The sequence below is a fragment of the Eulemur rufifrons genome, chromosome 6, assembly GCF_041146395.1.
Source record: "Eulemur rufifrons isolate Redbay chromosome 6, OSU_ERuf_1, whole genome shotgun sequence".
Taxonomy (NCBI): Eukaryota; Metazoa; Chordata; class Mammalia; order Primates; family Lemuridae; genus Eulemur; species Eulemur rufifrons.
Genome location: NC_090988.1, coordinates 59716747 through 59744597, shown reverse-complemented (window position 1 = coordinate 59744597; position 27851 = coordinate 59716747). Strand labels below are relative to the sequence as shown.

Sequence of the window (27851 nt, the reverse complement as noted above, 5' to 3'; positions counted from 1 at the left end):
CGCTGGTGGTGAGAGGGGCTGTGGGTTTTGTTAACTCAATTCTGAGTAAGTGCCCAAGGGGAAGTGGCAGGGATCAAGTTAAAAAGAAAACAACTGGAAATTTTTGTTTTATTTAAATCTCATTAAATGGAAATAGAAAACCTTTTCTCCCCCCAGTCTCAGAACCCACAACTGTTTGGTAAACCCAGGTGGGGTTTTGAAAGCAATGCTATCCAGACTTCTTTTCACCTGAAAAACACCTGAGGCCAGATGCTTTCATGGCCTTGCTGGAGGAAGTTGAGCTGCTTCTGGGATGTGAGAGCAGAAGACCATGGAGCTGCAACACCTGTGCAGTCTTTCCCAGGTCCCTGAAAGCAGTTAATGTTTTGTCATTGGGGCAGTTAGGATGGCCTTCTTTGTTGGTATTCCCCAGGGCTCTCTCTCTCTCTTTGAGACAGATTCTTGCTCTGTTGCCCTGGGCTAGAGTGCAGTGGCCTCAGCATAGCTCACTGCAGCCTCACACTCCTGGGCTCCAGCAATTCTCCTGCATTAGCCTCCTGAGTAGCTGGGACTACAGGTGTGTGCCACCTTGCCCGGCTAATTTTTCTATTTTTTGTAGAGATGGGGCCTTGCTTTTGCTTAGGCTAGTCTCCTGGCCTCAAGGGATCAATCCTCCCATCTTGGCCTCCCAGAGTGCTAGGATTATAGGTGTAAGCCACCATGCCTGGCCCTTTTCTCTTTTTAATTTATAGTCTTTCCCTGGGATCCCATCTTCTACTGTCACTAGTTACTTGCAGAAAGAAGCGGGGAGGGGATCCAATTCTGCCTCTCTTGTTTCAGAAAATTAATTTATTTGTTCAATAAATATTGATATCGAGTATCCATTCTGTTCTAGGTTCTGTTCTGTGTTCTGGGGATATAGAGATAGCCAAGACAGTAAGCTTTCATGGAGCTTAGGGCATGATTGGGAAGCATTTCAGTAAACAAGTAAATAAATCAGTAGATGAGATAAAAATAATGATATGAGCTTTGAAGAAACCAATGGTGATGTAAAAGAGAGAGAGTAACAGGATTTGAGAGGTTAGAGAAGGCCTCTCCGAGTATATGACATTCAAACTGTGATCTCAAGGACAAGAAGAAGCTGTGAATGTGCAGATTTGTGGAAAGTGCTGGAAGAGGGAACAGTTCCTGGATGAGGGACCAGCAGAGGCAAAGCCCACGGGGTAGGAAAGAACTTGACATGTTGAAAGGACATAAAGGAAGTCATCATTTGTACAATACAGAGAGCAAGTGGATGTCAGGGTATAAGATGTGGCACACCTTGGAATAAGGTGTAGACGCTTGAGAGCGATGGCTAGCTGAGAGGAACATTGAATCTAATTGAGAATAATCAAGAAAAAGAGGCCGGGCGCGGTGGCTCACGCCTGTAATCCTAGCTCTCTGGGAGGCCGAGGTGGGCGGATCGTTTGAGCTCAGGAGTTCGAGACCAGCCTGAGCAAGAGCGAGACCCCATCTCTACTAAAAAAATAGAAAGAAATTATATGGACAGCTAAAAATATATAGAAAAAATTAGCCGGGCATGGTGGTGCATGCCTGTAGTCCCAGCTACTCGGGAGGCTGAGACAGGAGGATCGCTTGAGCCCAGGAGTTTGAGGTTGCTGTGAGCTAGGCTGACGCCACGGCACTCACTCTAGCCCGGGCAACAGAGTGAGACTCTGTCTCAAAAAAAAAAAAAAAAAAAAAAAAAAGAATATGGGGAAACAGAAGGGATCTGGAGTAAGGATGGGCAGTAGCTGCTTAGCTAAAGGAAGTTGAATGAATAGATTCTGTGTGATTCTTGGGGTCAAGCAATATGTGTTTCAGAATTTTCTGCAGAGTCTACGTTTATGGCATATCGTTAGTATAATGCTTTATTCCCAGCATTGCGTTATACCAGGCATTTTTATTTGTATCATTTTAGTAAATCCTCTCAACAATCTGTAAGTTGATTTATTGATGTCCTGACATCTATAGGAAATCTCAGAGTGGCTAACTTGCTTAAAATCCAAATCTAAGTCTTTATGTGATTCCACAGCATGTGCTCTTTCTCCACCCCCATTCTGATTGGCATATCAAATGCAGCTCCTCAGTTATCTAGACTATTTAATGAATTTTTTTTTCTCACAATTGTTTTTTTTTTTTTTTTTTTTTTTTTTGAGACAGAGTCTCACTTTGTTGCCCAGGCTAGAGTGAGTGCCATGGCGTCAGCCTAGCTCACAGCAACCTCAAACTCCTGAGCTCAAGGGATCCTCCTGTCTCAGCCTCCCGAGTAGTTGGGACTACAGGCATGCACCACCATGCCCGGCTAATTTTTTCTATATATATTTTTAGCTGTCCATATAATTTCTTTCTATTTTTAGTAGAGATGGGGTCTCGCTCTTGCTCAGGCTAGTCTCGAACTCCTGAGCTCAAATGATCCGCCCACCTCGGCCTCCCAGAGTGCTAGGATTACAGGCGTGAGCCACCGCGCCTGGCCTCTCACAATTGTTGTATGTTATTTATTGTCATGTTCTCCTTTCTATCAGTTGGAAACTAGAATAGATTTTGAATGTTTGTGGAGTTGAATGAGTTTTCTTCAGCTTTTTCTGAAAGGGGTACCTGGTTAAATACTGAGAATGCCAGTCCACATAAAAAATGGCGATGATAAGGTATGTGGCAAGACTTGGAAACAGCCTGAATTACCTCTTTTCAGCTGGGCAAGAAGAGCAGTGGCCTTTCTCCTTAATACTGCACAAGTACTTGGATGTCTTAGTTTGTGACTCCTCTTATTTTATAGTAAGAAGATGGAATTTGCTTTTGGAAAAATTAAGTAATTTGTCAGTAAACTATTGTTTGTAACCACTAGTGTACAGATCTCTCCTAGAGTTTCCAAGTTTGTTGGAAACGTTTGAGGATAGAAATTGATAAGGCTACAACTTCCACTTTGTGGAAATAGAACATTGACTGGTTTCTATTGGTAGCTACTTCTTTTTCTAAAGGGACTGATCCTGTTTGGATTTTACAAGTCGAGGATTCTGAAATGAAAATACGTAGGGTGTTTATAAACTCTTATTCCTCAGTGTTCACGAGATCTGTGTTCAGCCTAGGCAGCCTGCTTAGATGGAATAGTTTGTGAAGGGCAGAGCAGGGTGAGACTGAATTTCAGATTGAGCGTAGATGCCTGACACCCAGAAAAATTGCTTTGGTTAAGTAATTGGATTTTGCTTTCCTGTCTCCTCTATCCCTGTCTGTTTCAGTAACTACTTTGTTTCTGAAGGAAAAGATATGTGGTGGGGAGAGATTCTTTTAGAGGGTGTTTTTCAGATTATCTTCAGCAGTGATTCACTGAGCAGTGATTCACTGAGCAGACATTAAATGGTCACTTGCCACGAGCAGGGACACACAAATGGGTTAGAGAGGACACTGAAAAGACTGGCTGAGGTCAGATTTTGAAGGACTTGAACCACCCAGGAATTGGGGAATCGCTGTTCTTTTGAAAGCAGGAAAGGAACACAATTGGATTTGGTTTGCAGAAAAGAACCTATGAGACCATGTGGAAGGTGGAATTGGAGTGGGAGGAAACTTGCCTGTCTTATGGGTGGAACTAGAGAGGTGATATTCTAGCCCCTCGAAATTCATTTAGAGCAGAAAATAAGGGAAGTTGTTCAGGGCCGGGGCAGTTTCTGAATTCCAGATTGCCGAGCTTTCTGGAGCCTTGTTGGAGCAGTGCTTTTCAGACTTGAAGGTGTACCATACTCAGCCGGAGAGCTTGTTTCCAGTTCAGTAGTTCTGAGAATTTGCATTTTTAACAAGTTTGGAAGTGAAGCTGCTGCTGGTGTTTGGGAACCCAGCTTTGAGAACCACTGCTTAAGAGGCGTGGCAGCTGAGGTGCCAATAATGACATGAGGGCCAGTTGTGAATGGGCGTGTTTTCTTTTACTAACCTGGAATTTCATATCTACAAGTCTATACGTTAGACGTTCTTGGGTAGTTTACCCTATAACATCAATAAAGCCTGGTAAAGGTCCGAGCCCTTTTCTCAATGACATTTCTCATGATGTCCATAACACGTCTGGATGAGACTTTCAGGTATGTGCTTATGTCTAAAGAGTCGTTCGTCTGATTTTTTGAAAAAGCCCATCCTGGGCGCTTGATTTCAGTAGGATGGCTGACATTTATGCTAGGAATAGCTTCCCCCTGCCCTTCAGCACAGCCTCCTGCTTCGCAGGGCTATTTCAGGGACTGCTAGCAGGCTTGGGGCTGAGTGTGTTCTGTTGATTAGCCACGTTTACACAGGACATGCCTGGGAGATTATCTCTTTAGCCCAGGAGTTGAATTTCAAGGGCAAAGTCCACAGTTGGCAGTTGAAAAGCTGAGAACACCTGGAAGAGAGGATTTCACTTGACTTTCACTTCCCCAGGCCTCAGTGCCTCTTCCCACAGAGGTCAGGTTTGCTGCTTGTTGCTGCCCAAGCAGGTGACCTTGGGATGCCTCTCTCAGAGAAGCAGGCTCCAGGCATTGCCCCTTGCTGTCTCCTTCAGCACCTGTGGCTTCAGGTAAGACACCTTAGTAATATAAGCCGCCCTCTCTTCCTTGGCATTACTGCTTCTTGAATCCTTTTCTGGGCTGCTTCTCCCACTGTGAGAAAGGTCTTCATTTTCCTTCAAGGTCAGTGGCTCTCAGGTTTTCCCCATGGCTCTCCTTTTCTTTAGCTCCCGCATGAGTACAGCACAACCGTAGAATTCTGTTTCAGTGTGGGAAGGGGTCTTAAAGGTTACCTGACCAGTGCTGCCCAACCTAATCTGTGTACGGCACACTGGGATGAAAGGAGGTGGCTGCTGGTAGCCTGAGGCAACCAACCTGGGGCTCCTGTAGCTTCAGTGCTGCCCCCAGGGTCAAAGGAGTCACTGTGTCTACACAGCTGTAACCCATTCCTGGAATACTGGCTGGGAACTCGGATCCATTCCCAGGTACCTCGCAGTTCAGAGGTGAGACTACTGAGTGTGCAAGGTGACAGAGTTAGGACTGGGACTCAGGTCTTTTCACTTCTGCTGATTTAGGGCCTTGCTGTGTACATAACCCACTGAAACTGTGTTTCAGATTAGCAAACATGCATCAAACTGTCTCAGGCTAATTTTTAAGATTTGTTTTCCTAACAGTTGTAACTAGCAAAAGTAACAGATGTGTTCTAAAAACTTGTACAAAATGGAGAATATGTAAGGCAGAATATGATCATCTCCTATATTCTCATACCCCAGAAATATAGTCACTGTTAACAATTGGATAACAACAGATTTTTGTTTTGAGAAAGAGTCTCCCTCTGTCACCCCTGGCTAGAGTGCAGTGGCATCCTCATAGCTCATGCAACCTCAAACTCCTGGGTTCAAGCAATCCTCCTATGTCAGCCTCCCAAGTAGCTGGGACTATAGACACACACCACTATGCCCAGCGAATTTTTTCTCTATTTTTAGTAGAGACAGGATCTTGCTCTTGCTCAGGCTGGTCTCAAACTTTTAACCTCAAGTGATCCTCCTGCCTCAGCCTCCCAGAGTGCTGGGATTACAGGTGTGAGCCACCATTCCCAGCCTCAATAGATTTTTTTAAGTGATACATTAATATATACATTCTATTTTTTACACAAAAATTATATGCTAATAAAAAAAAGGAAAATGAAATGTGTCAGTGACGATGTAGAGAAGTTAGAGCCCTCATACATTGCTAGTGAGAATGTCATTGGTGAAGATTCTTCCTCAAAAAGCCAAAATTGCCATATGACCTAGCAATTCCACTTCTAGGTATAGACCTAAAAGAATTGAAAACGGCGACTCAGATACTTGCATGCCAATGTTCATTACAGCATTATTCACAGTAGCCCAAAGGCAGAAAGAATCCAAATGCTCACTGTCAGATCAATGGGTAAACAAAATGTGGTACTATATATACCATGGAATATTATTCAGCCATAAAAAGGGATGAAATTCTCATACATGCTACAACATGGATGAACCTTGAAAACATTGGGCTGAGATAAGCCATACACAAAACCACAGATACTGTGTGATTTCATTTATATAAAATATCTAGAAAAGGTAAAATTCATAGAGACAGAAAGTAGATTAGAGGTTACCAGGAACTTGAGGAGAGAGGAGAATGGAGAGTTATTGCTTAATGGTTGCGAATTTCTGTTTGGGGTGAGGAAAAGTTTTGAAAATAATGGTGATGGTCGTACAACATTGTGAATGTAGTTGATGCCACTGAATTGTACACTTTAAAATGATTAAAATGGTGAATTGTATAGATATATATTTTACTGCAATAAAAAATTATACTGCACCAAAAAATTTCTCACTTATAATTTACCTAGGGTATTTTTCTATCTCAGTATATTACTGGTAACAGCAGCATTGTGTTTCTTCAGATGGAGGTATTGTAATTTATTTAACGAAGCCCCTGTTGATGGACATTTGAGTTGTTTCCAATTTTTCCCATTATAAACAGTGCTGCAATAAAGAGCAGTACACAGCTGTCTTTGCCCATGTGTTCTAGTACTTACATTTCCTTAGGCAAAATTCCTAGAAGGGAAGATTTGCCGATCAAAGGGTATACTCATTTAAAATGTTAATAAATATTGCCAAACTACTTTCCAAAGAAGTTGCATCAATTTACTTCTCATCAACAGTATGTAAAGGTGCCGGTTTCTACCACACCCTTGCCAACATGAGTGTTATAAATCTCTCTCTTTTTTTTTTTTTTGAAACAGGATCTTGTTCTGTCTCCTGGGCTAGCATGTAGTGGTGTCATAATAGCTCACTACAACCTCAGACTCCTGGGTTTGAGGGACCCTCCTGCCTCAGCCTCCCATGTAGCTGGGACTACAGGTGTGTGCCACCACACCTGGCTAATTTTTCTGTTTTTTGTACTGATGGGGTCTCGCTCTTGCTCAGGCTGGTCTCGAACTCCTGAGCTCAAGTGATCCTTCTGCCTCAGCCTCCCAAAGTGCTAGGATTACAGGTGTGAGCCACTGGCCTGGCCATAAATCTTTTTAATCTTTGCCAATCAGATAGGTGAAAAAGGATTTCTTACTTTATTTAGGATTTTTTTAGTTATTAGTGAAATTAACACCTTTTTATGCTCACTGGCAGTTATGAATTTTCTGCTCAAATACGTTGTTCATTTTTCTGTTTGGTTATTTTTATAAGAGTTTTTATATACACATTACTTTAGGACTCTTTGTTGTACATGTTGCTGATGGTTTTTCCCCCAGTATTTAAAGAAATTTTTTTACTTTGTTTATGCTAGTTATTTGCCTTTTATGTGCTTTAAATTTTTATGTAGGTGAATGTATAATATTTTCCTTCAAGGTGCTTTCCTCCCCTGTTATGGCTTTTGTGTCATAATTTGAAAATTTTTGCTTACTCATCAGAATTATAAAGATAATTCATATGAGTTTTTATGGTTCCAAAAAACGTTACATTTGAACTGTAATTAATTTTGTTTTAAGGAGCAAAGTAGGAATTAAATTTTATTGATTAAAAAACCTAAAATAACCTTTTTTTCTATTAAATTTGTTCATGTAAAATTTGTAAACTTCCCTTTAGTGTTTGTAGTGAGTTGAGGCTACCTACATTTTATATTCTTATATTTCTTACTTAGAATGTACCATAACCATTAAAAACATTTTCTGCAACATTTTAGAGGAATATTTCTGATCCAGTTTTCAAAAAAAGAAGCCTTTAGTGAGAGAGGAAGATCAAAAATTGTACCCAAATCTTTTGATTCCTAATTCTGGTTTTTGTTTACTTGTTTTCTATTGTCCTATGCATGATATAGCCAGATCACATTTCTTGATGTTTGAGGATAATTGCATCAGTCCCCTTTGAAAAACTTTAAAGTGAATCCCATATGCAACTGTATTAACACACTAGACCTAGATACTGTGCTGCATGCAGAATTCTCTCCCTGCTTTGATGAACTCACCCTGGCTGAGGTGCAAGCAGAGAGGGCAAGTACAGTGTTAAAGATGCATCAAAGGCTAAAGGGGCGGTAAGACCCAGAGAGAGTGACTTGAGGAGGGCAGTAGCAGGAAGAAGTGTGAAACAAAGTAGCTACTTAGAAGACAGATTCAGGAACTTTTGAATTGAGAGAAGGAGGAGGAATAATGTTTATTGAGTACTCACTTATGTCCCAGACACTAAGCTAGTCAGGTCCCACCTAACTGTATTAAAAGATAGCTTTTGGTGCTGGATCGACCTAGGGTTGCTGTTCTTAACAGTCATGAACTCGTGAACCCAGAAAAGAAAGCCTTGTTCAAGGGTCAGAGTGTAAGTAAAATCCTGGAACTGGATGTTAGGGTTTGGGGGACTGGAAAGAGCAGGGTTGAGCTGGCATCATTCCTACTCTGCCAGCCAGGGTCTTAGACAAAAGTGTTTTTAGTGGAAATAGGCTACATAAGGAAGCAGAAAGAGAAAATACAATCAACAAACATTTGTTAGGCCCCTGCAGGACCAGCTGCATATAGACATGCAGTCCCTTCCCTCAAGGAACTTAATAGTTTAGTGGACAAGACATATAAAAGGCCAGTGTACTGCATTGTGATTTTTGCAACCCTAGAGGTAGCATTGGGAGGAAAGGATTCATTTAGTCACTGGTGGGAGGAGAGCAGGAAAGAGAAGGGCATGATTTCACAGAGGAAACGGTATTGGTACAGATTTTGAAGGATGCCTAGTTCTTTTGTAAGTAGACAAGGCAGGGAGGGGCATTCCAGGTGGAAGGATTAGAGTGCAAAAAGGCAGAGGGGAGTGAAGCTGTAAGTTCAAAGTATGCAGGGAACTCCCAGTTGGTCATTTGCTGTACTTGGCAGGGTAGAGTGAGGAGTGTTGAGATGAGACACCAGAGACAGGTCTGGTGGGGGTTGGGAGTGGCTCTTGAAAGGCTAGATCTGCCAGTGTCCTGCCTACCAAACTACCCTAAAACATAGTGGCTTCAAACAATACTCTTACATTATCTGTCATGGTTCTGGATCTTGCTTGGGGTCTTCTCATGTAGAAGAATGATCTGGAATCATCTGAAGGCTCACTCGCCCTCATGTGTGATACCTGGACTGGGAAAACTTAAGCAGCTGGGCTCCTGTGCTCTCTCACTCTCTGCCTCCTCTAATTATTGCTCCGTGTGGTCCCTCCAGCATGGCAGCCTCCTTGTAAGGTGGCTCAGGACCCAAAAGCAAAGGCCCATATCGAGACTGGCAGAGGTTGCATGGCCTTTATCTACCCTAGCCTTGGAAGTTATGTACCCTCACGTAAGCCACACTCTGTTCCCAAGGTAGTCACAAAGGCCCATCTGATTCAAGGAGAGAGAAATACCCGATTGTAGACTTACTTTTAAATTACTACAACCACACAGAGAAACTTGAATTTTAAAGAACAGGGCAGTTTTTCCCAGACTTAATTTGTTGCTTACCATCTTCACAGTATTACCATACTTAATAATACTTAATACTTAATAGTAATACCATACTTAATGCCCGAGCTATTAGTTACATAATGTTTAAATCACCTCACTTTTGAACTTAAATGTATTTTAAAAGTAAACTTTATCTACTTTCTTAATGTGGAAAATCAATATTACTTGCCAAACACAGAAGGTAACTTTTAAAGTAAATACAATGAAAATAGAAAATAATGTTTAAAATTTTAGCCAAATACTGCTGCCTGTGAAAGTCTTCTCTCATAAAGAGATTATCAAGTGTTTGAGAGGTAAAGACAGCAGCAAGTGGAGACTAGTTCCTTAATCTAATGAGAAGGTTAGAGAGAATTGAAATGAGAATGACTTACCATCTTGTGCCATTTGCCACTGTGTTGGAGTACCATGTAGTAAGTTGAGTGTCGTATAGTTGCTTAACACATTTTGCGAAGCACTGCTGTGGGCAATGGAGCTGCTAAAAGAGTGTGAGCACTAGAGTGATATGGTCAGATTTGCATTTTAGAAAGATGCAAAGAAAATGTAGAGAGTAGATCTGAAAAAAGTAAAACTGGAGCAAGGAGATGATTTTTAGAAGATTTTTATAGTAAGTCAAGCAATTGATGATCAAGTCTGAGGTAGAGTGGCAGGGAATGGAGGAGGTGATACATAGGACAAGAAGGAGGCAGGACTTGGTGATAGATTGAACTAGAGTGAGGAGGAGAATGAACAGTAAAGGATGACTTGCAGGAACTAAAAGTAGAGGAGACGGGAGGGTAGGAAATGATGAATTCCGTTTTAGACGCTCCTTAACATGAATTCACATTTCACTTTATGGATTTGTTCAGTTGTTTCTTTGGGGTATTGTTCAGATTGTTCTTCTCTGTCCTGTATTTTCTGTAAACAGTAAATTAGATACTGAGGCTTGATTAAATTTAGGTTAAGCATTCTGAGGGAAAAACCCTTTATAAATGCCACAGCATATCAGAGACATATAATGTCTGGTTGTCCCACTATTATTGATGCTAAATTTGGTTACTGGTTAGGGTAGGACAGGACCAGCCAAATTTCTTGATTATAAAATTATAGTTTTCATTTTGTGATTAGCAGGTTATCTGTGGGTGACCCTTGGCACTATTCCCCATTAATCTTTCACTTAAGTGGGTTTTTTTAAACTTTGTATTATGGAAAATGTCAAACATAACAAAAGTAGAAAGAATAGAAGATAACCTCCCGTATATCCATCATCCAGCTTTTTTTTTTTTTTTTTTGAGACAGAGTCTCACTCTGTTGCCCAGGCTAGAGTGAGTGCCGTGGCGTCAGCCTAGCTCACAGCAACCTCAAACTCCTGAGCTCAAGCGATCCTCCTGTCTCAGCCTCCCGAGTAGCTGGGACTACAGGCATGCACCACCATGCCCGGCTAATTTTTTTTTTCTATATATATTTTTAGCTGTCCATATAATTTCTTTCTATTTTTAGTAGAGATGGGGTCTCGCTCTTGCTCAGGCTGGTCTCGAACTCCTGAGCTCAAACGATCCGCCCACCTCGGCCTCCCAGAGTGCTAGGATTACAGGCGTGAGCCACCGCGCCCGGCCTCATCCAGCTTTATTATCAACACTTGAACTAGCTCATTTTATTTCTATTCTTGTTCACTACTCTTCCTCCATCTCCTCTGGATTTTTTTGAAGCAAATTCCAGGCATCATACCACTTTATCCATAAAAACTTCAGAATGTGTCTCTAAAAGACCTTTCAGACATGTCCTAGATGTGTTGATATCTGACCGGCAATTTTTAATTGTCCTGACAAAGCAATGGAGAATACCAGAGTTAGGGCTTTCTAGGTAGGTACAGTGGAAGGAGAAAGGGGCTGTGGATTTGAGTGTGATGGATCATGGATTCCAGTAGCTGGGCAGAAAGGAAGGGCCAAGACACGGCTGATGTAAGGTAGGAAAAAGGGGAACGGCTTCAGGGAACAGAGAGCTGACCAAGAAGAGCTCTTGGGTAGTAAAAAGGTCAAGAGGTTCAGGAAGGGAAATTGTGGTCAGACAGTAGAATTTTAGAGGATAAGATTTTGAAATGTGTAGTCCAAGGTCCAAGGTTTGTCCAGAGGTGTGGGTGACTAAAGTGGAAGTGGCATTGACGTCAGGGACTCAGTCGTGAGATAAGGGTTTTGAGTGGATCCATCCATACCACTATTGAAGTTGCAAGGGTGAAGAGAGAGCTCTCAGGGAGTGGTGTACATTAGGGTGGGAGACGGTGCATGATTCTGTGAGAAGTTTGAAGATGTGGGGTAGTTGCTTTACAGTAGAGCTGGGGCACTGTGGAGTAGGTTGGAAGCTTAGTCAGTGGTAGGAGAGAAAATGCAAGACATCCATTTTAAACAGCTTTTAAGCCTGTTGCGCTCTATTAGGCATTGCTGTCCACTGGTTGGGGTGTAGGGACACTAATGGGGTAGGGGATTAATACTGAAAAGGAAAAGAGTTGTTATATGTAGGTGGGGATTGGAGCAGGAGCCCTTTAGAGGAGACACACTTGGTCACTTAAGTAGTGCCAGTGTTAGGGAAGTTGGCCAGTGAGCTCCCTTCACTCTTTTATTCCGGAGGGATCCCTTTGTGTAGTAGCTCCTGATGCTTTTTTGATTGGGGTTTGTTTTGTTAGCCAGTCTTTGTGAGGATTTGTGTTGCATTCTTTATACTTTGCTTACAGGGTTTGAATGGGGGCAGGCAGAGGGAGTGCTTGTCCCTGGATGAAGCAGTGGTCCAGAGAACTCCCGGTGTTTTCTTGCTGCTGGTACCACTTGCCTCTTAAACATCTAGAAAGCCATTGATGCCCAGGACTGGAGGTGGAGTGACCCCCTTTCTGAGCACCTCCTATTCTGAACTTTGTCTCTAAAATACCAGGGAAAGCACACGTTTCCTAGGAAATAGCCATCAAGCTTATTGGAAAGAAGCATATTGTAGGTTTCAGAGTTTGGGAGAATTTTGGTCTATAGTCATGGGATTGTGGATAAGCTAGAAACGAAAACTTGAGATGATAATTTCTCCTCTCAAAGATAGTATCTTTTGAAATAATGCTTTGAGGATGATCAGCACTGAGAAGAGATTAAAAGTGAGTAAGTAGAAAAGAAAGCCTACCTGGCTAAATACCAGCATCTCCATGATTCTGAAGCAAAAGAGTCTATACCCAGGGGAGGCTAGACGTGGGATAATTTCTCACTATTTTGTCAAACACTTAGTTTAAGGGTGTAATTAACCCACACGCTTACATGGTTTTATGAGTTTTAATGTTGAGAGAAAAGTTTTTCTGTTAGGCTGTGTTTGGAGTTCATTTCCTGCTGACTTTTCTCTGTGTGTGTAGTAGAAATGTCAGCTCTGCTCCATGCATCTTGTCCTGGAGGATTATGATAGTTATTTACATATGAATACTACCTTACAGCATTTAAAACATTTCTACATATATTTTTTCTTTGGATTTATAGTCTGTCTTTTCAGAAGAAAAATTGATGTGGCTGGCTACAGAAGACAAAATAGAAACAACACCCCACTGTATTTTCCATGGGATAGTGGAAGGATTTTGAAATTAGACCTGGTTTGAATTCAGGCTCTTCCTTTTACTAGGTATGACTTGGGCTTTGGTTTTCTTATTTGGTAAAATAGAATTGGTAACATTTACCTCAAAGGATTGTTTTAGAGTATTAAATGAATTAACATAATGAACACGTGAACAATGCTTGGCACACAGTAGATGACTGGTAAAGGGAAACCTTCATCATGTTAGTAACATAGAAACATAATCAGAACCAAAGCAAAGAGCATGGAGATGTTCTAATCTTATTAATTAATGTGATTGCTATGGATGGCTTTCAACTTCTGAGTTCCTAGGCAGTCTACATATCAGTTTCTCAAGGCGGACAAAGTTTTTTTTTCTTCTTAAAGTTTTATATTTTAATGAAATTTATATGGATATCTAAGGTGATGTTGAATGATATAGTAATTCATACTTTTTTTTTCAACCAATAAGTGTGTTTTTTTCCTTTGGTTTTACAACCACAACAGTTTCCTTACCATTTTGACAACAAATGCTTATGTAATCTTGGTTTCCTATAGCTCTCTTATAGAGACTGCTAATACAATACAAATGTGTTACATGAAATTGCAACTCAGTGAAAACCACTCTGAAGAGCTGAGCTAATGGCATTTATGTAGTTTTCTGGTGATCTAACTGATAGAAAAATAGAGCTTAAAATGCCCAGAGGCATGGATATATACTGTACCCCTTAGATGGCCTTTGTTAAATATCACTTTTTTCATTTGGAATTTTGTTAAGAGTTGAACAGTAACTCAAGGCTCTGAGTTCTGTATTGTAGGCTTTGTTTTCCATATTTCCAACTAAAAGCAAATCCATAGACTTTCAAAAACAGATGAAAGGATTGCCTTCCTATTGGCAAGTTAGAGCTGTCGTGTAGCTTCTGTTCTTGCTTGTATTAAAATATTGTTTTGTTTAATCCTTGTAATAGCCCTGGGAGGGAGGGGGACTGACCTAACATTTAATTCTCTCTTAAGTATCAGGTGTTGGCCTTTTCTTCATTTACAAATGGGAGGCTGGGTTAGTACCAAGAGATCAGGTGAACAAGCACTTTGCATTCCTCCCCTGTCTTCTTTACCATGTCTTGGGATATAAATATTATAGGCAGGGATTGCCCTTTAGTTTATCTGTGTAATTGTTTCTGATCTGGAAGTGACTGTCATCACTTCTAGATAACACCAGCTCTGGTCTTTTGCTGAATGAAGCCCACATCACAAATAAATCATGGGATTATAGTGACCAGGGAGAGGTCCTAGTTGGGAAGAGGTGATTATTCGGAAGATGAAGCAGCAGGGCAGGCAGGTGACTACCTTCTAAGCGCATGAAGTGTTCCTTGGTCTGAGGCAGGTAAAATGAGTGGAGTTTGAGCCACAGAAAAATTTGCATGTGTGTCCTTTTATCCTCTTGTGCCTTTTCCTCTGTGGCAGTGATCCTAGAAAGTAGGAAAAACTACTGTCATCACAGTCAGGTTTTTAAAAATTTTATTTCTAATTATTATGGGTACATAATAGTTGTATATATTTATAGGGTAGGTGTGGTGTTTTGATACAAGCATACAATGTGTATTAATCAAATTAGGGTAATTGGAGTATCCATTACCTCAAGTATTTATTATTTCTTTGTGTTAGGAACATTCCAATTCCATTCTTTTGGTTATTTTAAAATATACCCTAACTTATTGTTGATTATGGCCACTTTGTTTTGCTATCAGATATTGTTTATTCTGTCTAACTATCTAACTATGTTTTTGCACCTACACAATCAGTTTTTAATGTGAAGAAAAGCTGGTGAGGGTTTTTCATTGATACAGGGCAAATTCAGGCTTTGGGGCCTGGGGATGAAGCTGACTGTGGAAACTCAGGCAGTCGGCTTGTTGGATGTAAAAGTGTGGGTTAATTTCAGTGGACACCCAAGGCATCTCAGAGTCTTCCTTCCATCACTCAAGCTATGCCAAAAGGAGCTGGTCACGTGGCAGGTTCGGGATCTGTGAGGTGGAGAATGAATTATTATTAAAATTTTGTATGGAATTTGGGAACTGTGTGGTCTGTCCGTACTCTGTGCCCTTCAGTCATGAACAGCTCTCTCAGCTGACCCTCCTCCTCCTTGCTTTCTTCATTCTTGTTGCTGAAAATTCTCTACCTAGATAAAACCTCTAAGCCTTGCTCTTCCTTCCAACTCTTTTCTTATACTTCTGTCTACAGCATCTCCCTCTTTTTCTGCTAACTTTTTCCATTATTCCAGGTTAAAACCCATCTGCTATTGGCAGACCAACTTGTCCATATTTTCTTTTCCTTTTTCTGTCTTTTTGTACAAAATTAACTAACTTCATTGATTTTTCTAATAACAAAAGAAATACATGCTCATTGAAGAATATTTGGACAATAACAAAAAAATTAAGAAGAAAGTAAAAAACCCCACATAATCTCTCTATAGCATAATTAATACTGATTTTTTTGTATGTATTGTCCTTCTGGATCTTTTTCATGTGCATTATATACTTTTTTACCCAAACATGGTATCATTTTGCACTTAACTGTTTTGTAACCTTCTTTTTTGACTGGTAATGTTACTTGAATATCTTCCCTGGACAGTACATAGAGAGCTACTTTGCAATGTTTAATGCTTCATAGAATTCCATTGTATGGTTGAATCATTATTTAACTAATGTGAGGATGGACTTTTGGATTGTTTCTGTTATTTTGTTATTAAGGCTATGTGGTGGTAAATGTCTATGTACCTACATAGCTGTGCTTACTTGTATAATGTCAGGATAGTTACTTCCAGAAGTTTCTAAAACTGGAATTGCTGGTTCAAAGGGTACATAACATATTTAAATTATTTAACAATAACTTTTAAAACTTGGAAAAGTATATGGAAAAAATTAAATATTAATATAATAAAATATAATAAACTATGTACCCATCCCTCAAATTTAATAAATATTAATATTTTACCATTTTCCCATATTTGCTTCAGATCTATTGTTTAAAATTTTTAAAAATTTGACAGATAACTAAAGCTTTCCCTTGTCCTTTCCTCTTCCTGGAGTTGATATAAGCATCATTAGCGTGCATATCTTATCTTTTTACATGTATACATTCATGATAAATGTATACTGTATTGTATTTTATAATTTTATACACATGTACCATTCCTTCATTCAGCCTTCTGCAGTTTGATATTTTTTTATTCAGTGTCATTTTTGAAAAGTATCCATGTATAAAATCATTCAATTTAGTTGATGTGTAATGCACCATTGTATGACAGTGAGAGATGGTTAAAATCTTTTTTGAAAAGTATCCATGTATAAAATCATTCAATTTAATTGATGTGTAATGCACCATTGTATGACAGTGAGAGATGGTTTAAATCTTTTTTGGGTATTACAGACATTACTATAATGAACATCCTTGTATAAGGACTGTATAAAAGTTTATGTGTGCTCACTACCTAGAAATGGAATTGTAGTGGGGTGTGTGATTCTTCAGCTTTACTAGATAATTCCAGATTGCTTTCTATAGTGGTTGTATGTGTTTACCAGCAATATACACTGAGTTTTCATCTCCACATATTTTTGCTAACACTTGGAGATAACATGCTTCTCAGTATTTTCCAATCTGATGAGTATAAAGTCATATCTCACTGCTGTAATTTGCATTTCCCCATTCATCAAAGAGGTTTAGCAATATTTCATTTTTAAAAAATTGTTCATTTCTTTCACCTGTTGTTCAGTTGGATTTTAGGAGTTCTTAATATATTCCGATTTTTAATCATTTGTCAGTTATGTGCTTTGTAGTTATTTTCTTCCTGCCTGTAGCTTGTCTTTTAACCTTGTATAGGATATCATTGTGAGGATGTATTTTTCAGAGCTTTTGAGATGTGTGTGTGTGTATATATATTTGTTTCTCCTCCCTAAATTATCCTTCAGAAAAATTGTTCTGGTTTATAATGCATCCAACAGTGTCCCAGAGTGCCCAGTTTGCCTGACTTTGGGAATCTGGGAATAGTTTTCTTTATCATCTTGTTCCGTGTAATAGACATAAAGTGGTATTGCCCCTTGTTTTGTACCTTTTTCTTGAACATTCCTACCTCTTTATTATTGTGGAAAGCTGGCTTTTCCCTGAAGATCTTACTTTTCTTGTGACCCTCTCTGATGAAGCCACTCACTTCCTCCCCTGACTCCCCTGTACTCCCGCGTTGCTTCCAAGCCCTGCCTGGCCACCTTTCCCATTAGAAGTTAGTCCCTTCCTCCACTTAGGTCTCCTTCCTCATTCTTGGTGCTATTACCTGCCTTTTGACTTCAGGCTAATTGCTTACAACCTTCTTCATATGTCCCCTTTCTGGCATAATTAGGACTTGAGGATTCATACCAAGATTCCTTCAGTGCTCTGGCTTCTCAGTCCCTCAGTCCTGTCAACTCCAAGGACTTCACCTTCCTCTTAAGGTGATCATAGCACAGTCACACCTTTGGCGTCATCACTTGGAACATTTCCACTTCCAAGATCCTAAACTCTGAAATTCCCTTCCCTTCTTAATCTCCTGCCTGTTTACACTTCCCACTCCTTCATTGCCTTCTCCCAGCAGCTGCTTCTCCAGCCCTTCCCTGCTTGTACAGACTCTTGGCCACCCTGGGGACTGCCTACTTATTTTCTGTTCAGCCCCAAGCTTGAAGGCAAAAATTCCCATTGTATACTTGCTGCCTACCTCAGTTCCCTCTCTCCCTTATCCTTTTTGCGATCTTTAGTCCTAGTGGCCTATGTGATCAGAGTTTTCTGCCATACCCCCTAGACTTCCCTTTTTTTTTTTTTTTTTTTGAGACAGAGTATTGCTCTGTTGCCTGGGCTAGAGTGCAGTGGCGTCAGCCTAGCTCACTGCAACCTCCAATTCCTGGGCTCAAGTGATCCTCCTGCCTCAGCCTCCTGAGTAGCCGAGACTACAGGCGTGCATCACCACGCCTGGCTAATTTTTTTCTATTTTTAGTAGAATCGGGGGTTTTGTTCTTATTCAGGCTGGTCTTGAACTCCTGAGGTCAAGTGATCTTCCCACCTCGGCCTCCCAGAGTGCTAGGATTACAGGCGTGAGCCACTGCATGTGGCCACTCCTAGACTTCTGAGTACTGCTTCATCAACATGACCCATCATTCCTTTGCCCAGAGAAAAGCTAAGATCCCAAATTTGCCTCTCAGAGGCTTTCGAGCTGACCTGTCTCTGTCTTTCAAACTCTTTGTCCCAGTCTACTTTCAGTTAAAGTCTCATTGAAGTGAACATCTTGTTGTTCTTCGTATGTCTTTTGCTTTCTTGCCTCCAGGCCTTCGTTCTTATGGTTTCATTTGCCCAGGAATGCCGCTTTCGTCTATTGCCATTTTATCTTACAGGCCCAGTGCAAGGGCCACCCTCTCTATGAAGCCTTCCTCATCCTTTAGTTGGAAGTAATCCCCCTCTACTTCAATTCACAGCATTTCATCTCTCTAATGGCATCTCTTTAGTAGTGGCACTTAATTTCATCATTCTAATGGCACTAAAAGTAGTCCTCCTGGTATTTATTAGATTTATGTATAAGGACCTTGAGGATGGACCATGTCTGATACATTTTGGTATCTTGACCAGCACTTAACATATTGGCTAACACCTGCTTGGTGTTTGCTATGTATTAGTTGAATTGCACATATGATTGTTAAGTATGAATGGAAGGAGGAAAGACTGTTGTCCTGGCTTACCAGGAACTGTACTTAAAATTTCATAATGCCTCCCTTTTCCTGCTCTAGTGGATAAAGAATCAGATTCATAGCTTGACCTGGGCCAGCAGAGGAATAGTTCAGTCTCCTGACCCACATTCAGCTGGGGGAGCCTGAAGCTTGTCTGGCTGTGGGAGCAGGAGCAGGAGTACTGAGAGTTTCATCAGGGTGTTTTGGGTTTAGGGAGTTAGGCGGGCTACATTCTATGCACTGTAGGGGAGAGGATTTCAAAGTGATACAGAAAAAGGAAACACTGAGCATGCTCTTGGCAGAGGTAGGATCAGAACGGCTAGGGAGCATGGTGACCCTGAGGTGAGGGTTTTATTTTTACCAAGTCAAGCCTCTTTCTTTCCTCCTTACCTCCCTAGGCTGAGCCTCAGTTGAATATGGGAAAAACACTGCGGGTGTGATCTTTGATGCTTTCCCTGCCTCAGGACCTTGTGTAATAGTCTAACTCTTCATCTCAAGCAGCCTTCTGTCTCAGTCTTCCAACTACTGTTGGTCCTATATGGCCTGGCTCACATTTCCTCTCCCACAGAGACCCTGTCCCGAGCTGCTCTAGCCTCTCCAACCTCACCCATTGTCCTTTAGAGAGCTTTTGGCCCACACTTGGATTGCTTGCTGTTGCGTCTCATTTCCCTACGTTAGTCTGTGAGCTCCCTGCGTGCAAGATTCCCATCTCATGTTTTTTTTTTCTTCTTGCTCACAACAAAGTAATGATCAGTAATTACTGTTGATTTTTATTGAGGAGACTGATGTTGAAACTTGGAAAATTATCAGTAGCAGAAGAACTGAAGATGGGAAAGGGCATGAAAGTAAAACAGCCTTGGCTGGTTCTCCAGAGCCTGGATCTGGGGAGGCAGTGCCATTCATCTTTACAATCTCCTGGTGTCCAAGGGAGGAGAGTGGGTTTCTCGAATTCTGGCTTTTGAAGTTCTGCCTTCCAGCTGCAGTCAGCATCCAGGCAGGTGAGGGAATGAGGTGTTCAGGGAGTGGCTTCCAGGGAAGAAGAGGGAGAAGTGATGGGTGACGCCCCACGCAATAGTGACCGACATGGGGTGAACTGGTACCATGCCTCCCAGCCTCCTAGTACATGGGAGCTGTAGGCACAATGGTGGATTAGAGCTAGAAAGATCCTTTACCGGCCTCTTCTCTGAGCTGAAAGCAAGACGGGGAGCAGCAAGCCAGTTGGCAGACTTGCCTTTTCTGCCTTAAAGTACTTTATTTCTGTTGCTAACAACAGACATGGGTAGTATAAATAAAACATAGACACACAGGCACATAGATACATATGTGGAGACTGGAAATTTGAGTTGTCAGGGGCAGGAGGAGGGGCTGAGGTGGAGAAACTGAAAATGTGTGGCTAAGTCTTTGAAGATACTGAGTATGCCCCATGTCCTCTCTCCAGCCTTGGTGGTGGGCATAGCGTGAGGAGTGGCTGTGTGGGAGGACCCTCTGGAGGCAGTCAAATAGGAGGTGATACTGTCTGGGTGCCATAGGTTTCAGAGACTAGGTGCTTGTTATAGTTGGATTCAGTCTTTGCTCAGGCAGACACTCCTCTGAGCCAGTTGCTGGTGCTCTGAGGGCCGATGGCAGCTTCTTTCCTTCTGTTCTGCCCTTTCTTTAAGGCTTGACCCATTGATTCCTGTTAGTACTCACATATGGTGTACATTGATCAACAGTAGCTGCAACCTTTCTGGCTGACCTGACCTACAAAAGCCATACAGGTCTGCACATCTAAACATGTGACTCGTGTTTTGGATAAGCTCCTGAAAGATGTGAGCTTCTTTAGCATGGACTAAGACTGATTCGGCCTCTCTGGAAAGGGTGGTCTTAGTACTCTAAAAAGTAACAGTTGAATCTCATGTGAGATAAGCTTATTCAGAGACTGGTTCAGGTAGATTATGAGGATGGGTGATGAGGAAGACTATCAGTCTCCATTGCTGAAAATATAACTAGGGATGGGTTAGGTGTTCTCTCTTCCTCCCTGGGTCAAACTGGTATCTAAGATTATATCTAGAGAGTCTTTTCTGGTTCTGTGATTCTGGGGGAAAAGAGTAACTGTACTGATGTGAATTTTAGAGCACTTCCAACATGCGGTAGCTTTGAGCACTTGCTTCACAGATTCTCTGACACTTGGGGTGATTATCTAAGGTGTAGGTATTTCTGAGGTGTAGGTATTTAAAGAAGCTCTTATTTGGCTGGGCTCTCTTTGCCATCTTACTGCTTTCTTGGGCCACCGGTGGCAGGTCTAAGGAATGTCCAACAGGAAGTCCCTTTGGTCCATATCAGTATCAAGTCAATAATGGTTTCTGTCTTTCAGAGGCAGTTAGACTTCACTCGAGTCTGAGGGTGAGACATGGAAATGTGTGGGCCTTTTTCTCCCAGGCAAATGTAGTAGCATTTGTCTCCCCTGGGCAGGGAAAATGAATTAGGATTGTCCTCTGCGTTTGGGCTTAAAAATCTGTCTTAAGGTCTCATTTTTATCCTGGCAGTCCTCTTGGCTCTCCAAGGTAGGGAGCCTGGGCATGGTGGCCCACTGAAAGCCTACAGCAGCTGCTTTAATCCAGGGATTGTAACTGGTTTGGGACTAGGTGTGAGACATGTATGATGTGGCATTTGTTACTGCAGGACTTAAAGGACCAAGGAACATGTGAATGAGTTACCTATTTTTATAATTTAGAAGGTATGGAAGATATACCTATAATAATAGCAGTCTGACTCATATTCTCGTAAACTTTCCTGAATAGGAGAGAGAAGGGTGGAGTTATTGTTGGGGTCTGAGAATTGCACGTTACCCTGAAGAGGCCCAAGGGAGTTTCCTCCCATGTGACCACCACCTCTGTAGTCAAATGGCACAAAGGTTGGGAACCCTTGAGGAGAGCACTGGTCAATCTCTCTCTGTCTCCTGGCTTAGGGCCTGGGTATGAGCCCCCGTACCTGCCCTAAGGTGAGGTGATTGACTAGGGCTGCTATTGAATGGGGTTGGACCTAGCTTAGCTGATGAAACTCCAGAGTAGGACAAGGGGCAGTGCTACCCACTGTCAGAGAGAATGATGGTTCTTGTAATAGTATATATTCTAAACCACCAGGCCCAGGTGGCTTGTTGGAAAAACTGAAGGAGAGGCAAGAAGATCTCATCCAACTGGATTTCATGTCCTGCCCCCACCTCAGCCCCCACAAATATCCCGTGAGGTCTGGTGGTTGACTTCCCTGCCTGCGGGGTTCAGGTGAGCAGGACGGTTCCTACTGAGGCCCCTCCCAGTCCGGAACCTGTAGGACTGTGTTGTTTTCTTTACTGTGTCCTCAGTGACTGGCCTAGTGCCCGGCACAGAGCAGGTGCTTGGTCATTGTTTGCAGATTGAATGGTTTCCCAGCCTAAGCTTAAGTGGACCTTGGAGTATGACTAGGAATTGGATAAGCAGAGAGGAAGGTGAGCACTCCAGGCTGGCGGTGGTTTGAGCACAAAAACATGGAGGGAGAAATGGACATGTTTGGAGCTGAAGGAGTCCTCCCTGGAGAGAGAAATACATTTGTGTGTGTGTGTGTGTGTGTGTGTGTGTATTTCTGTCTGTGCAAATCTGTGTCTCTCTGTGTGGATGTGTGTTTGGTGGGTCTAGGGTGGGAAACGGTTGAAGAGAGGACTGGAGGAATCTGGGTCTGGTGTGATTGGCAGTTAAGGAGCCCAAAAGAATGATATGATGATATTGATGTTCCAGGATGCTTAGTCTGCCATTTATGAGCAAGGAGGACTGGGGATGAAAGAACAAAGAGGGACCAGTAATACAGTAGTAATGCTTAACATTTATTTAGTTCCTCCTATGGGCTGGCTCTCTGTATCATCAGAGACCACTGCAGTAAACTAGGTATGAGGTGATAAGCTGAGAAAAAGTTGCAAAGACAACGAAATGTAGTTAATTAGCTGCTTCATATTTGTTTATATTTGGCTCTTACTTGGTTAAATAAGAATTGGCTCCAAGGACATCTTCTTCCTGGGCTCTGCTTCCTATAACTTGTCCTTGAAAGCGCTGGGGCTGTTATCTGGCTTGGTTGGGGCTGCTAAGCTTTTGTATACTCTCTGCCAGGAACTAATGTCCTTGGGCCTCAGCTGGGGTGTGTCCCCAATCCAGCCATCTGGAAGGTCAGAGAAATTAGCCACTAGAATGTGCCCATTAGTGTTTCCAGGGGTTACAACCTGTCAGTGGAATCCTAAGCCTGGGAACTGCTTCTCTCACAAGGCTTTTCAAAGTTGGAACAGGCTGAGTGTTCTAGCCCTGACTGCTCCCTTATTTGGACACTAAATTTTCAGGGTGAGATTGGACTTCTCCTTTGTTTTGGGAGAGTTTTTTAAAGTATCTGACATCCTTGTGAGTGATTTTCAAGGAAATAAGATGATGTCAGATCTATACCTTTCTTTACCTGATTTTTTGCTAGGTCTCCAGCCCATCCACTGAATAGGACCAGGATGGGATTGGTGGCCTGTCCACTCACCTAAGTCTCCTTAGGGAAGGAGTGGATAATATTATTGTGGAGCCAAGTGGCAGGGCGGCTGAGACTCAAGAGTCTGGCTCCAGGGGTTGGTAGCAACTTCATGCCCAGCCTTGGGACTTATCTCTTGGTGTTGGGGAACTTGCTGCGCCCACTGACTTGGTGGGTTTGCAGTTCATAAGTCCAGCTTCTTGTGGGGCCAAGATGGGGAATGCGGCTCGCAGAGGGGGTAGGGGTGGTGATGCTACCAAGAGTGAAGAATCTTTTGTGGCAATTTTGAGAGTATACTTCCTGTGCTCATACCCTCTCTGTGGACAACTAATCCTACCAGAAGCCCAACTCTGTCAGCCTCTGATCAGAGCCCAACTCAATCAGCCTTTCCTTCTGATTGACCCCGCAAACCTCAGGAAAGTAATTCAGCTGATGGCAGTGACATTGAATTCTAATGGAGGAAGGGAAAACAGGAAGGAGAACATGTTTCTGTCAACAAAGGTGTGCTTTCACTAGTTGAAACTTGCTGTAAGGCAGTCTTCAGCCTTTTGGGTGATTATTGTGCTTTGGGCTTCAATTGTCATTGGTGTATGTGGAAGAAGCTGCAAGACGTAAAGACAGGCTGGGCTGGGGAGTAGAGGTAGGGCCTCCGGCTGCAGTTGTCAGGAACTCAAGGTGAAGGCTGACTGAACGGAGAAACTACCAGAAGGAAAGCACTTTTAGCAGTGAGTGGTAAGTCCTTTCCATGCACTGTCTTACTTAATCTGCACAACAACACTTCTTGGCTGTGATTGTCATCTCCGTTTTACAGGTGAGGAAACAAACTTGGGTAACTCACCCAAAGCTTCCTAGCTAGTGGAGGCAGAGTTTCATATCCAAATACTACTCTTTTCCCATTATTTCTTGTAGAGGAAACCATGACAAACTGTTATTTTTAATAAGCTTTTTGTTTTAGAATAGTTTTACATTTACAGAATAGTTGCAGAGATAGTACAGAGAGTTCTTGTAGACCCTGTAAGCCATTAGATTTTTTTTTTTTTCCTCATCCATTTTATGAGGATTCATTGGGGGTGGGAAACAGATTTGGAATGAGGACATTTTTTCCAAAGATTTGGAAGATTTTTCAGCTAGGATTTTTTTGAGAGTCCATCAGAGTATATTATTTCTTCCCCAGTTCCAGTCTGTCTCAGATCTGCTGGACTGGGCTAGACCTGGCTCTGACTTCTAATTTCAGAGTTGAATACCCTACTTTCTGACTTGCTCAATAGGATCGGATGGTAACCAGGTTTCATAGAGTTAGGGAAGGCAGGTAGCTGTGGGGAGGATCTTTTAGCAGCTTGCCTTCCAGACACTCTTCTGTCTGATGGGGCTATGCAGGGGAGTGTTAATATTTTCAGCTGAGGTTTGATGGCCTGGAGCCAGGGTCCTCCTGAGGGACAGAGGAAGCATCTATGTGGTGAGGCCTGTTTGCTTGGGTGCTCTCTCCAGTCTCGCCTTGTATGGTGCCAGAGTGGTGCATGGTGGTCGCTGCTCTGGGCCCAGGCCTTGGTCTGCAGGCAGGCTGGCTGGCCGTGGGCAGGATGATATCCGTGGGCAGCTGGTGTGCTTTGCTTTGGGTCCAGGCACATTCTCCATTTAAGGGAAAGGGGTCTGCGATCTTCTTGGCTCTGGGTGTGAATGGGCTGGCCTGAAGTTTGCTCATGGCCTTTGCTGGATGTGCTTTTTCAATGAGATCATTCCAGAATTACATTCCTGTGAAATTATATTTCACTCAAGATGTGAAGCTGGATTTGTGTAAAAGCATTGGCACTAAACTCAGGGCTCAGAGCGGGGCAGAAATGAGAATAGGGATAAACAGCTCTTCTTTAGAAGGAGGAAAAAGACGGAAGGAGAGAGAAAACAGTTGTTAAAGGATTTTACATTTAAAATTTGTGTGCTATCAGCATACCCAGGGAGTCAGGATCGCCACTCGGCCCATGGAAAGGCAGACTTGACGTTTGTTGTCCCAGCTGCCTGCCACCCCCAGGCAGTATGGGCTCAAGAGGAGCCAGTGGAGGGAGATGTCCTTGAGGCTTTAGTGTCTAAGGTTGCTGGAAAGCTAGAGAAGCCCAGGTATCTCCTTGTCATGGCATTCAAGGCCCATCCCTGTGTCTCTAGCCTCATTTTGCCCACCCTCCCTCATCTAATCTCTCTGTCTCTGTCTCTCTCTCTCACACACACACTCAGTCTTACTCTGTTATTGCTTTGATGTATTTCTACTCGTAACACTCCTAACAGTAAATGTGTAGTTTTTTTCCCCCACAAAGGTCATTTCTCCAACTCTCTGGACATCAACTGAGTGTCTTACTATTTAATTCAATTTCCACACTAACTACCTGGAATTAGCACAATCCCCACAATTTAAAGGATTAGTCCCACAAGACTGCTCCCACTTTAGATACCATTCTCAAGTCCAGGCCACCCATACTTCTGACCGACTAGCTATAATGTTGGAGGGGGTAGTTCCCGCAACCCCTCCCACTCCCTGGATTTGCTAGAATGGCTCACAGAACTCAGATAAGCAGTTTACTTACTATTAACATTAGTCTTACTTACTATTACTATTAGTTTATTATTAAGGATACAGCTCAGGAATGGCCAAATGGAAAAGATGCATGGAACAAGGTATTGGAGGCTGGTGTGTGCACGTGTAGAGAGAGCTTCCATGCCCTCTTGGGTTGCACCACCTTCCCAGTGCCCTGACGTATTCACCACCCTGCAAGCTCTCTGAACTCTGAAGTTTCAGGGTTTTCATGGAGGTCTCATTATGTAGGCATGTTATGGTTTGAATGTCCCCTCACAATTTGCCATTGTGAGGGTATTAAGAGGTGGGACTAAGAGGTGATTTGGCTGTGAGGGCTCCATCCTCATGAATGGATTAATGCCCTTATCTTGGGAATGGGTTCCTGATAAAAACAAGTTCAGCCCCCTCTTGCCCTCTGTCTTTTGTGTGTGTTCTCTTGCCCTTCCACCCTTCCTCTGTGGGACCATGCAGGAAGAAGGCCCTTACCAGATGCAGCCCTTTTGTCTTCGACACAGCCTTCAGAATGGTAAGAAATAAATCTCCGTTCTTCATAAATTAGCCAGTCTGTGGTAGTCTGTTATGGCAATACAGAACAGACTAAGACAAGGTATGATTGATTAAATCATTGGCCGTTAGTGATTGACTCAATCTCCAAGCCCCTTTCTTCTTCCTGAAGGAGGTCAGGGGGTTGAGGCTGAAAATTCCAACCCTCTAGTCATGTCTTGGTCTTTCTGGCTACCAGTCTAGGGCTCACCAAGAGTCACTTCATTAGTATAAACTCAGGTATGGTTGAGGTACTTGTTAGGAATAACGAAACAGCTCCTCTCACCCCATCATTCAGGAAATGCCAAGGATTTTTGAAGCTCTATGCCAAGAACTGGAAGAAAACCAAATATATATAGATATATTCCTTTATTGTATCACAATGACATCCCCCCCCCACACCCCCACCCCCTGCATGCTGGCAGTGTGAGATGATCATACTCCATACTCTGTATGATTCTGCCTTGTACACGCTGTTCCCTTAGCTTGGGATGTCCTTTTCTCCCCTTGTTTTCCGGGAGAACTCCAGCCACTCTAAAACTCACTTCAGCATTGCCTTCTTTGAAATCTTTTGTGCTGCCATCAGAATTATTTTCTGGTACCTTTGTGCTAATCACTGCCCCTTGTACATCCCGCTGTTCTTGCATTTCTCATGTGGTATGTTTTGAAGGGCAAAGAATATTTTTCCCAGTACTTAGTACAGGGGTAGGTAAAGAGTAGGTGCTCATGAAATGATTGTTCAGGAAAGAAACTAAATGAAGAGTTGGAGATAAGTGAGAGTCATGTACTATGGGCAGGGCAAGCCACAGAATGGTGGCTCACATAGGGTAAGTGCCATCATAGGCCAGGAGTTTAGAGTCAGACTTGCAGGAAAGGTTTTGTGTGTGTGTGTGTGTGTGTGTGTGTGTGTGTGTGTGTGTGTATTTCTCCATGTACATAGTAGGGAGAAGTTTGTGGAGTGGTAGGATAGAGAGCCCGGTGAGTTCTAGGTTCCACAGACAAAAATTATAGGGATTGGGTCTGGAGTCACTAACGGTTAGATGAAACCGTCTTATGAGCAATCTTTGTAAAGCTGTGGCAGGATGGAAGGGGAAGAACTCTAGATTTGGCATTGAGGATTCTGGGTAGGTGTGGTGGTGATAACATTCTTAATAATAATGACAATAACATCATCAGCTATGAACCAGATGCCATTCTAAGCACTTTACATGTACTAAATATTAGTTCATTTATTCTTACAATAACTCTATGAGGTAGCTACTATTAATTGCTGACATATGAAGAAACTGAGTTCACACTGCTACAAAGCAGTTCTAGACCTGGTTCTGCACTTACTAGTTGAGTGAACTTGGTGCAAGACATGTAGCCTCTCTGAGCCCTAGCCTCCTCCTTTGTGAAATGGAGGTAATACCTATTGCGTTTAACCTCCTGGGCTTGTTGGTAGACTGAAATAAGATAATATATGAAAGTGTTTTTGAAAAGTATAAAGCACTC

The 27851-nt window shown here is 42.3% G+C and overlaps 1 protein-coding gene across 15 annotated transcripts in view; it reads left to right on the top strand.

Annotated features, from left to right (window-relative positions):
* The window catches only part of DENND2B (DENN domain containing 2B), a 155713-nt gene that overhangs the window by 56319 nt on the left and 71543 nt on the right, over nucleotides 1-27851 (top strand). The window contains exon 1 of one of the 15 annotated variants that reach the window (XM_069471144.1): nucleotides 4396-4552. The exons of 13 other annotated variants lie outside the window; for them this stretch is intronic. The gene's annotated coding sequence lies outside the window, so the exon portion shown is untranslated. Of the gene's footprint in view, nucleotides 1-4395; nucleotides 4553-27851 lie in introns of those variants that run through there. One more of the 15 variants, XM_069471135.1, reaches the window with a different exon arrangement.